Source organism: Triticum aestivum, chromosome 5D, assembly GCF_018294505.1.
Source record: "Triticum aestivum cultivar Chinese Spring chromosome 5D, IWGSC CS RefSeq v2.1, whole genome shotgun sequence".
Lineage (NCBI taxonomy): Eukaryota > Viridiplantae > Streptophyta > Magnoliopsida > Poales > Poaceae > Triticum > Triticum aestivum.
This window is the reverse complement of record NC_057808.1, coordinates 200,888,514-200,900,771: the sequence shown is the minus strand read 5'-3', so window position 1 is coordinate 200,900,771 and position 12,258 is coordinate 200,888,514.

Sequence of the window (12,258 nt, the reverse complement as noted above, 5' to 3'; positions counted from 1 at the left end):
GTTCTGAGCTTTTTACCAGGGCAAGGTGAGGCCATACCATGGCACCATGCCAGGCGACATGTTTCTCAAGCACGTATTTCATTTTTCTATAGTTGATAACCCAGTAAACGACGCGTTTGTGGTTGAATATTGCCACACATTCCCTTGAAATCTCTTTCCATTCCTTGTATAAGGCATGAGAATTTACTAAATACCACGAGCATGGTTTTCCAGACCGTTCTTATGCACCTTTTCATGCACCGATTGTTCGAATTTGAATTATGTGGATTAATTCCAAGAAAATGCACAGAATCCCCTAAATATGGTAAATGAGCCCGGAAAAATGCCAAATTTGAACGCGTTGCATTGGAGGGGGTATGTTGATCATAGAAAACCAATTGAATGACAAACTAGGAAGGAAACTTGGATTCCCGGCCCCTTCAATGTTGGTGATTTCCCCCTCGAAACCATGAAACTTCATCGATGATGGTTCGATTTATGAAGGGTGTGCACGATGACATAAGCCAAATGTTCTCAAATTTTTACCAGGGCACAGTGATGCCATACCATGGCACCATGCCAGCCGTCATGTTTTTCAAGCATGCATTTCATTTTTCAACAGTTGAAAAACCAATAAACGACGCGTTTGTGGTTGACTACTGCCACATATTTCCATGAATCTCTGCCCATTCCTTGTAAAAGGCATGAGAATATACTAAATAGCACGAGCATGGTTTTCCAGACCGTTCTCGTGCACCATTTCATGCACCGATTGTTTGAATTTGAATTATGTGCATTAATGCCTAGAAAATGCACATAATCCCCTAAATATGGTAAATGAACCCGGAAAAGTGCCAAATTTGAACACAGTGATTTGCAGGGTTTATGTTCATCGTAGAAAAAAAACTCATGGAAGGACAAAGGAAACCTTCAATCTTGGTGATTTACTATCGCACACGATTCATCTCCGTCGCCTCTGCGAACCGTGTGCATTCACCCACACATGCAAAAGGAAAAAGGAAACCCTCGCCCACTTTGTCCCCACCCACTCACTGCGGACTCCTCCGCAACTTTGCACCTCATCAAGTTCTATGGCAGCGGCCACCCTAAGCTCGACGGTTGTCATCGGCGGGCAGAGGTCGCGCTCCAAACGGCACGGGATTTCACCCCTACCGCTTGCCGCCGCCTATCTGCACCGACTTGCACCGACATTCTAGACTCTGGTTGATTGGAGTTTTCTGCGGGATTGGGCCGGGGATTTTTCTCATGGAGAAGGTAATCAATTTAGCGAAATATTCACTCATCTCTTATCGCAGTCTGTCCGCTGCTGTTAATCAACCAGCGGAAATTGTCGTGGATTCATTTTTCTTCTGACTAATGCGAGAGTTTTTATTCATGTGTCCATAGTGCGAGCACAAATCGGGCAAGTGTGGTCATGACCAGTCGGAAACGAAGTTCTATCTCACCATTTCAGATGACTTCAGGGAGCGCTCGGTATGTTCAATCTCACCCTACCACGGTCGGCATGGCCTAAATTTGTGAACATATACCGTCTATTGCTACATTTGGATAAAAGGTACGGTGCCGTGTGCATCCTAGATGTCGAAGCCGATTTCCCCCCTATATTAGGCAAATTTACGATGTATTGTTCATTCAGTTACTCTCATATTTGCATCAAATCTTTGTTACACTATATATTTTTATACTTTGCTTTCGGCTATATATTGATTTGTTCTATCAGTTACTCCCATATTTGCATCTTGCTCTGTTATTTCAATACATATAATTTAATCTTAATTTTCATTTCAAGCAGTACATCCCTTGCTTTGCAAGAACAAGAGTAGAAGGAAATCTTGGGTGTTACTTTGTTGATGACTCCATGGACGTCATATGGACAACGCAGCATGGATTTACAATGACAGTTAGCGTAAAAATTGATAAAGATGGTCACTCCTATTTTGATGCGGACCTTTGGAGATAAATGTTTAAGTGTTATGAACTGAAAGCTGGCAATAAAATTCTAGTGCGTGCACCACAACTTGGTCTAATTAACATGGATGTTTACTTCCCCAACGTTATCAGCCGATCAAAGTCTGATCGAGGTTAGTGGCCTTTCAAGTTTCTCCATGCTGGCATATTACTTAGCAAAATCGGGGTATTTGTTCTGACTAATTGATCACTATTTAAGCAACCAATTGTGATTTCATTTTCTGACTCCGTTCCTAGGCAGTAACAAATTCCATTTACCAATTTATGCGTACCATATATTCTTCTGCCATGTTCTAATAATAATACATTTTCACCTTTTAAGCAGGATATGTTGGATGCATAGTGACGATCTGTATGTTACTAAGCGTACCAAATTTCACTGGAAAGACTTGAAGCATGTCATAAAATTTGTTGATAATCTGACAGAGATAGCACAGCGTATGAACGCTGGATTTTGGATGGGATTAACTATACCTATGGTGCACACATTGAACAAGACCAATTGTGTGCACAAAACGCTAGTACAAAGTCTTATTTTTTATGTTGATGCTCATAAACTATATATATCTTCAACAATATGTTACAATTCGTTATTATTCTACATTTCAACAGAAATTGCCCGTTGTAGCTGTTCCTGGATCGATTTCCCGGCGTGGTCGAATTACACTTGTGCCTGCTAATAACGCCAAAGTGATTGCAAGGTACTACATTTCCCGTAGAAATGGAACCAGTCAAATTAACAAGTTCTCGTTTGTCTTGGCAATGCATCCATATTGGAAAATTGGATACACTGTTCTACTCATGCTCTACCAAGGCATAAGGAGGGTTCTTCCTTTTCATTGACGGGATGCCGAGTTGCCGTGATCAAGCTGCTTTCAGCGGATAGTTGTGGTTGTTGGCCCTCAGCCTCTTAAAATGTGCTAGCTGTTACTATGTTAAGTATGTAGATATGGACCATATGGTTGTTGCCCCTCGGCCTCTTAAAATGTGATAGTTGTTACTATGTTAAGTATGTAGATATGGACCATATGGTTGTCAAAACCGTGTTACAAAGATCCTCCTTTTGTCGAATAGTCTAACCACTATATATATGTTACTCAAATGATATTAGTCAAGTTCTTAAATTTTCATGGAAAGTATTAGTATCGTACATAGTTCATTGAGTTTAAGCGTGTGCCCGGTAGAGCGGTAGAGTAGAGGACGTCCATGTTTTTGACATGGCGATCAACACCGATGTCCAGAAGGCATTTGCATATTAATTATCCATATTGCAAATTCACACACGTGTTAACATAAGGAAACGTATGTGTAACTTACTAATCGTCACACACGAGTACTCGCAGATGCATCGTGTACGATACTCCTAGCCACCGCAAGCAACTAGTTTGCATTTTTCAAAGTTTTTTGTACACACAGAATCACACACGAATTAACTCTAGTAACCGTCTGTGTTATAATTTCTCATCGCAAACAGTTCATCCGAGTGGGCTGTTTGCACGTACCACACACATCTTGTTTATACGAATCGTTTGTGTTCTTTTGGCTCATCGCAAACAATTCATCTGTATGAACTGTATCCCGCATATCACACACATCTTCTAAAGTTGAACCGTTTCTGTTGTGTTCCCTAATCGAAAACAGTTCGTCTGAGTGAACCGTATGTCGTATATCACACGCACTTTGATCTGGCTAACCATTTCTGTTGCATTCCCTAATAGCAAACAGTTCAGCTGAGCGACTGTATGTCGTAGATCGCACACACCTTGATATGGATGCCCGGTTCTGTTGTTTTGTCTCATCGCAAACATTTCGTATGCCCTACATCGCACACGCAACTAAAATCTGAACCGTGTTTGATGTCTCCGCCATCGCAAACGTTTTGCATCTTTTTTGACGGTTTTTTACATCACCGTTTGCGATTAATGCATCGCACACAGTTTCATCAAAGGGTCTCTGATCGTAGTGTCGCGTCAGCAGCATCCTGCAGTAGTGTATGCGGGCCCATAAGAGGATAGAACGGCGGATGTCGGTGTGCTGACGATTATTATTAGCACTCGGGAGTATATTTTTAGGATAAACATTTTGAATTGGACACAAAGGAAGATATAGTTTTAGTGATGCTTATAACTTTCCAAATTACTTATCTCGGGGATAATGTCAACAATAGTGAACCATGATCATGTATATTCAACTAGATATATGTGCCTAGATCTTTCCCCGACATACACGATTTACTAAGTGGAGAATAAATGAGGTTGAAATAAGAAGTTGACTCAACACAAAAGTAAAAGATAGGCTCTTCGCAGTGGGAACCAAAGGTCGTGATGCGCTTAAGTTTGGATGCCTGAGAATTTAATGAAAAGGAATATGACTTTAATACTCCCTCTTATGATGATGCTCATAGTGTTTTAATTTATGGTTTGCATCCCATCACAAGATCATAAAAAGTGTGCTTTCCTTTCAATGTTGAAATACTATATTTTACTTAATACTTTGAGATGCATGTTAGATAACAGTCTTGGGGTGGAGTATAAGTTATAGATGCAGATGGATAACGGTCTATAGATTTACAAACGTGATGCTCATATGCTAATTATGACATGAATAATCATACTCATAAATATTGCAATTTAATCATTGTCCAAATATAATTTGTTCACCACATCGTTGCTTTTTTTAGAGTGACCACTAGTGTACCTATGGATCCTTGTCCATCTTCATCCATAAAGCTTTTAACCTCTTTTAATTTCATTGCATTTATTTTCCTATTAATCTCCATACAATCTTTCCACTGTTGTGTTTAATTCCTTTTGTAACTAGCAGGCTAGTGAGGTTGACAACCTCGCTAGTTTCGTTGGGGACAGAAGAGAGTTTTACTTTGCGTGTGCAGGTACTGATCCTTGATTGTAATTGTGTAGCTCCTGTTGGTTCGATAAATCTTGAAGTCACTTGAGGGAAATTGTTGCTTGCTGCAAACCCTTACACTTGAAGGCCCAACACCTTTCTAGTTGAGAGAAAGCGGTGGGTTGCAGAAGTGGGTAGAAGCATTGTATGAAATAGGCTGGATCCCAAAATTATTGCTTGTCCCAAAGGGTTGTGAGTGTCTCATTGTCATGCACTTGATGCTTTTCGATCATCACCATCCAGCTTCTCTCAAATTCTTCTAGGGTCAACCTGTGGCTCACGCATAGCTCAAACGCTCTCTAGAGCTCTTAATGTTCAGCAAACAAGGGTCCAAGTGTTTCTTGGGCTTTCTACAAAATGTGCCATCGACGACGCCTCTGGATTGTTAATGGGAAAACCTTCTCGATGCCTCCACGCATCCCTAAATCTTGATATGTTATTATGTTGAGAGGCGCGACACCACCCATGCACTCAAAGAAAGTACTGATTAGCCATGTGTAGCTCGCTATGTCTTTTCTGATGAATCCACAGCCAAAGCAGAGGGACTGATTGTGGTTGTATATCCCAATGAAAGAGGCGCAATGCACCTTGTCACTACTAGGGAAAACCTTATACACAGAACTTTTGCAGTAGCGCTTGTTAAAAAAGGGCGCTAGTGCTAAATAGAAGTAGCGCGTGCAGGATAAACATGCTACAGATACAAACGCAGTAGTAGCGCGTCTAACTTTAAACGCGCTACTACTAAAGTTCTCACTACTAAGCCAATAGGCTACACATAGTAGTAGCGTTCTTGTAAAAACCGCGCTACCGCTAATTTTATTGTAGCAGCGCGTTTACGTAGAAAGGCGCTACTGCTAACGAAGAGAAAATAAATCGAAAAACAAATAGAAAAGTAAAAGAAAATGAAAGAAATAGAAAAAGGAGAAAGGAAAAAATAAAATGTAAAGAAAAATAAATGAGAAAGGAAAAAAAAAGAGAAAGGCTTAGCAGTAGCGTGTTATGTGAAACGCGCTATAGCTAACTTAGCCGTAGCACGTTTTCTGTAATGCGTTACCGCTATGTTTCACTTAACCGGCAGTTTTCCCTCCCCCCGGCCACCACTTCTCCCCCAAATCCCTCGCCCCACTTCGCCGCTGTGTCCCCAATTCGCCGTCACCGCACTTCGCCGCCGTCTCCTGCCGCCGCCGACGCCCCCGGAGCCACCAGAGCCGCGTGCCGTCGACGCCACCAGAGCCGCCCCCAACGCCACCGGAGCCACGCCGCCTCATCAACGCCACCGGAGCCACCCTCGACGCCCCTGCCTCCCTCGCCACAACTGCCTCCCTCGCCGTCACCGGAGACGCTCCTGCCTCCCTCGCCACCACTGCCTCCCTCGCTACCACCGGAGCAATCCTCTATAAGCACCCCTCCTCTCTCTCTCTCTCATGCATAGCACAAACATTGGACATACTAACTAGTTAGGTTAACTAGTTTAATTAGGTTAATTATCTAGGTTAGTGCAAAAATTTAGTTAGGGCTTGAGAGAGAACTAGTTAGGTTAACTAGTTTAATTAGGTTAATTATCTAGGTTAGTGCAAAAAATTAGTTGGGGCTTTGACAGAGAATTAGTTAGGTTAACTAGTTTAATTAGGTTAATTATCTAGGTTAAGAAAAAAAATATTTACGGACAGAGAACTAGCTAGGTTAACTAGTTTAATTAGGTTAATTATCTAGATAAACTAGGTTAACAAGCTAGGTTAACTAACTAGCTAGGTTAATTAGGTTCGTTAGTTTAACAAGCTAGGTTAACTAGGTTCGCTAGGTTAGAGGAAAAATTTATTTTAGAGCATTAGGTCAGAAGGGTTAGAGAAATGGAGTTCCTTTGCAATTTAATTGGGTTCTGTCCTAGGCAGAGAAGGGTTAGAGAAAATAATATTTGTGTGTGTGTGTGTGAGAGAGAGAGAGTTAGAGAGGAATAGCTAGAACAGAATTTGGGTTATGTCCTAGGCAGAGAAGTGTTTAGTAAGATCATTTTGCAAAGGTTTTTGATTTTTGAAAAGACCACTATTTTTCTAGGAAAAGAATTTAGGCAAGTTTTATTTTAAAGATGACCCCTTCCTAGACTATTATTGTTGATTATATCTTTTCATTGAAGTGGTCATGTTATATCTTTTCATTGAAGTGGTTCTATTGTGCCCAAGTGGCCTTTTATTGTTTCCAGGGAATGAAGCCGAGTGGCCTATGTTTTGCCGGAATGTTGATTCATTTCCGTTCCGGCAAATTTCAGGTGCTCGATTTGTCCACTTTTTAGCAAAGGTCATGCCGAAATTTTCCGGGAATTTCAGCATGACTTGTGCTACAAACTAGGAGATATCGAGTGCCCGGGATTTGCTGCACCGGGAAGGAGTCAACGTTCCTGCAAAACATAGGCCTTTTTATGTCATTATTCATTTTATTAGGTCTAGAATTAATTGACTAGATTTAACCGTAGGAAACATGGCTAGCAACGATGAAGGACAGGGTTCTGGTGATTGCGATGACGTCTACCTGGCGGCAGACGAATTTTTGAGCCTTGCCGACGATCAACGGATGTTGTTGCTGGGCCCACCTATCACATCGGGGGCTGATACCGACATGCAGACCAGCGATGGGACTGAGACCGGCACCGACACCGGCGCCGAGACTAGCGGAGCTGGTCTAGAACCGAAAGCAAAGAGGCCACAACGCCCAAACCAGCTCATGACTACTAGACTGGTGGTCACGGAGATGGAAGATGGCATTTTGAGCCAATAGCGCCCGAGGAAGCGCGATCGTGCTACGACAATCAAATAGGCTGCATCGTACGGACAACCGCCACCATCAACGATGAGAAACTACAGAAGATAGATAATATGAGGCCCTCCCTCCTAAAGAAGCGGCACCAGATATTCTTGTTCCCAGGCCAGAATGAAAAGGATTATAAAGATCCAGATAAGGACCCGGCAATGAATAAGATAAACAAACACGCCATGACCAAGTTTAGCGACACGTTGGCCGCCTGGAAAACAAGGGTGAAACATCGGATCGTCAACAAAAAGGAACCCTACTCCGAGATTGTAAAGGATAATCCGACAATCACAGAAGAGCACTTTGAAATATTCAAGGCGTCTTGCGAGGACGAAGCTGCCAAAAAAAAGTCAAAGTACATGAAGGGGCTTCAACAGAGGAACTTGGGGTGCCACCACCTCGGAAGCCGTGGTTAGGAAGACACTCCATTAGTCGCTGGTGACGTCGCCATAGATGAGGATGAGGATGACGATGACACTCAACAGTATCTCAATACTGGCGCCTACTTAGGGTTTGAGCGTCATGAGTCGGTGCCTGAATTGCCACCTCCGGAGGCTGAACGTATTATAGACGACCTTCCGGTAGCAAAGAAGCCTAGGAAGAGACCGAGGAAAGGCAACAAAGCTACTTCTATGATCCAGCCGCCTCAGCAGCCTCGGGTTCAAGACCGTATAGATATCCCCGGTGCGGCAAAATGGCATATCCTCGGTGAACCAATCCTACCTAAAGCAGCGCTAGGGGCCAGATTCGGCGATCTAAGTGAAAGGCAACAAAGCTGCTTCTATGATCCAGCTTCTTCATGATGATGTGCTGCGGATAGAGAAAGGCCTCATCGCCTCAAAAAATCCAGGATACCCACTCTACATGGTTAATGTGTCGCGGCAATTGTCGTACATTAACACATTCCCCGCGGAGAAGTTCTTCCTTCAATTTGATTACATCTTCGACATGTTTCACTTGAAGAAGCTGGATTTTACGTTTGTCCGCCTTTATGCCTTGCACATGAACTACCTCATCGGGGTTGAGCAGATACCTCATATCTGTGTCGCTGACCCATACTTCATGCACGAGGGCTTCTTGGGGGTCTGCGCAAAGCACCGCCAATACGCGAGGGAATACATCGTCAATTTCATGCTCGCCAATAAGGACAAGGAGGCGATTCTCGTGCCTTATCATCCCCTGTAAGTCATCCGCGCGGATATCCTTCCTTCGATTTCAATCATTCATTTGCATGATGGAGGCTAATTAATTTGAGGTGTACTTATTTTGCGCAGCAGCGGGCGCGCCGTCCTCATCATCCTCTACCCTCGATACTCCCACGCTCTTTACTTGGACTTGTCGAAGAACATTAACAAAAAGGATTACACCCACATCAAGTCTGTTCTCGACAGTGCTATGTTTTACTATGGCGCACGGGGTGGAGAGGTAAAGGATAAGAAGAAAAGGGACGGCAAGCCCGCCTTCGGCCATAAGACCGACTTCTGCTGCATCCAGCAACCGAGTGATTCTCTAAATGATGGATTCTATGTCCTAGACCACATGCTGGAGTACAGACGGGATAGCAAGAACCTTCGCATGTCACCTAGATCCGGCAATGCCCATATTCTGCAATGGGCAAAGAACTTAGGAGATATCGAGGATCATCGACTTCGAGCTGAGTTCTATCACATCCAGCGCGAACTTGCCCAAATCATCATGAAGGAGGTCGTCGAAAAAACAGACATGTTCTATGAAGAAGGACAAATGTCGCGGGAAGACGTCCGAACACGCGTAGCCATTCAGCGTCTCGACCTGAAGCCTTTCACTAGGCTCGGGGACTATATCCCTGACTTGGATGGATGGCACGACATGTTGGACTGATTGTCGATATATGACAATGTGTCTGTTTAGTCCATACTTTCTGTATGACGAAACTTTGAGTTATGCACGACGAAACTTTATTTGTGATGTAATTAAACTGTCCTCCTCGACTAGCGAAGATCACTCTAGTTAGGGCATTTTGGGTAATTCCTCTTGCATCGCTTGAATCCACTCAGGCTCCAGAAATGCCTCATCTACTTCGGTGGGCTCTGTGATAGAGACAAAAGCAAAGTGCCCACAAAAGTTAGACAAATGTGAAGCCTTTGAGCGTGTGAGAGGACCTGGTGCGTTGATGTCGCTGATGATTTTCTCGATCTGCACTTCATTTGCAACGCGAGGATGAGCGGGTTGACGACGTTGAGTGGGCTCAGCATTTTCTTCAGGTGCACCAGCATGATGTTCTTCACGTTCTCGAATGACTTCTTCAGCGGATCCTTCGGTATTAATGACATCCTCAGTAGCCTTGAACTTAATGGATTCCTCAGGAGACATTTCATCTAGCACAGGAGGTAGGTGCTCTCTTTGCGAGCCGTTAGTCTCATCGAACCGCACATCTATAGTTTCAACAACCTTGTGGTGAACAGTGTTGAAGACTCTGTAGGTGTGCGAGTCCTTTTCGTAACCAAGCGTAAAACCTTCATGTGCTTTCGGTGCAAATTTAGAATTGTGATGAGGATCTCTAATCCAACATTTAGCATCGAAGACTTTGAAATAACTCACATTGGGTTTGTTGTCAGTGAGGAGTTCATATGAGGTCTTTTTGAAGAATTTGTGAAGATATACCCTGTTGATGATGTGGCACGCAGTATCAATTGCCTCAGGCCAGAAATGACGAGGCGTCTTGTATTCATCAAGCATAGTGCGAGCCATCTCAACAAGAGTCCTGTTCTTGCGGTTCACGATGCCATTCTGCTGAGGAGTATAAGCAGATAACTCATGAGTAATACCAAGTTCATCAAGATAGTCATCAAGATCAGTATTCTTGAACTCGGTCCCATTGTCACTTCTGGTGTGCTTGATCTTCACACCAAAGTTGGTTGAAGCCCTTGAGGAAAATCGTTTTAAGACTTCCTGCACTTCAGTTTTGTAAGTGAAGATATGCACCCATGTGTAACGAGATAGTCATCAACAATAACAAAGCCATATAGAGATGCAGCTTTAGTGAATGTGGCATAATGAGTAGGGCCAAAGAGATCCATGTGAAGCAATTCAAATGGACGAGTGGTAGCCATGATAGTCTTTGAAGGATGCTTGGCCTTGGTCATCTTTCCAGCTTCACAAGCTCCACACAGGTGATCCTTGAGGAATTTGACGCCCTTGATGCCAATGACATGCTTCTTCTTTGCGAGCGTGTGCAAGTTCCTCATGCCAGCATGACCAAGTCATCGATCCCATAACCAGCCCTCTGAAGCTTTTGCAAGTAGACATGTGGCAGGTTGTGGTCCTGTAGAGAAATCAACAATATACAAGTCTCCTCTCCTAAAGCCTTCAAAGACTTTGGAATGGTCAGCTTCCATGATCACAACACAACGATACTTGCCAAAGACAACAACCATATCAAGATCACAAAGCATTGAGATAGACATGAGGTTGTGTCCTAGGGACTCGACAAGCATGACTTTGTCCATGTGTCGATCCTTTGAGATCGCCACCCTACCTAGACCCAATACCATGCTTTTGCCTTTGTCAGCGTAGGTGATATGCTTCAGATGCGATGGAGATAAAGCAGTGCCCATCAATAAGTTCTTGTTACTAGTCATGTGATTTGTACATCCACTGTCGAGGACCCACTCAGTAGCTTTGGGTTGATCATCTTGTAGATGAATTAGTGCATCTTACGAACTCATAAACTTCATCAGTGAAGAATATGACATCAAATTCATCAGATCAATTTCATCAAGCAATGCAACAGTTAAAACAGTATGAGGACGTGAGAAATGAAAGTTCATTTCTTCATGATTAGTTTGCACCCTTTCAAGCGTATTCAGGTCTCCAGCAAATTCTTCGGACATTTAAGCTCCTCTGGAGACCTGACCCTGCATAAGAGATTAGTTCTTTTTCTTCACCACCCACATCTGGAGGGGTGGCAAAGAATTCATCATTCCGCGAGCTCCATAAGAAAAGGTGGCATAGAAGCCAGTCCACTTCGTTTCACAGAAGAGGGGTTAGAGTAAGCATATGAATAAGCAGAGAAATTCTTCGAGGACTTATGAACATAATGATTTGAAGAATAATGCTCATATTCATAGCCCTTAGGCTTTCCCTGCGAAACAGAAGTGTTAGCACGATGATGTTCATATGAGGATTTTGATCCATATGAGGAATTTGATCCACGTGAGGAATTTGGTCCATATGAAGACTTTGGTCCACATGAAGAATTTGATCTGGGGTTCCTATTCTTCACAGGTGGTGTCATGATGACATTCACCTGAAGACTTTCAAGGCACCTTTTGGGAACCCAGATTTTCTTCATAGGAGGACCATTCCTGCAATTAGTGCCAACATATCTAGCAAATACTTCACCATTCTGATTTTTGAACAGTTTATAGTTGGAGTCAAATGACGCATCAGAATAATACGAAGATTCACATGTAAAGCCAGATAAAGTGGATGGATCTACGGGAGGTCCCTTTGCAGCAACCCACGAGGTTTTGGGATACTGCTTAGGTTTCTAGTAGGTCCCATCAGCATTGAGTTTCCTCTCAAAGGCAATACCCTCTT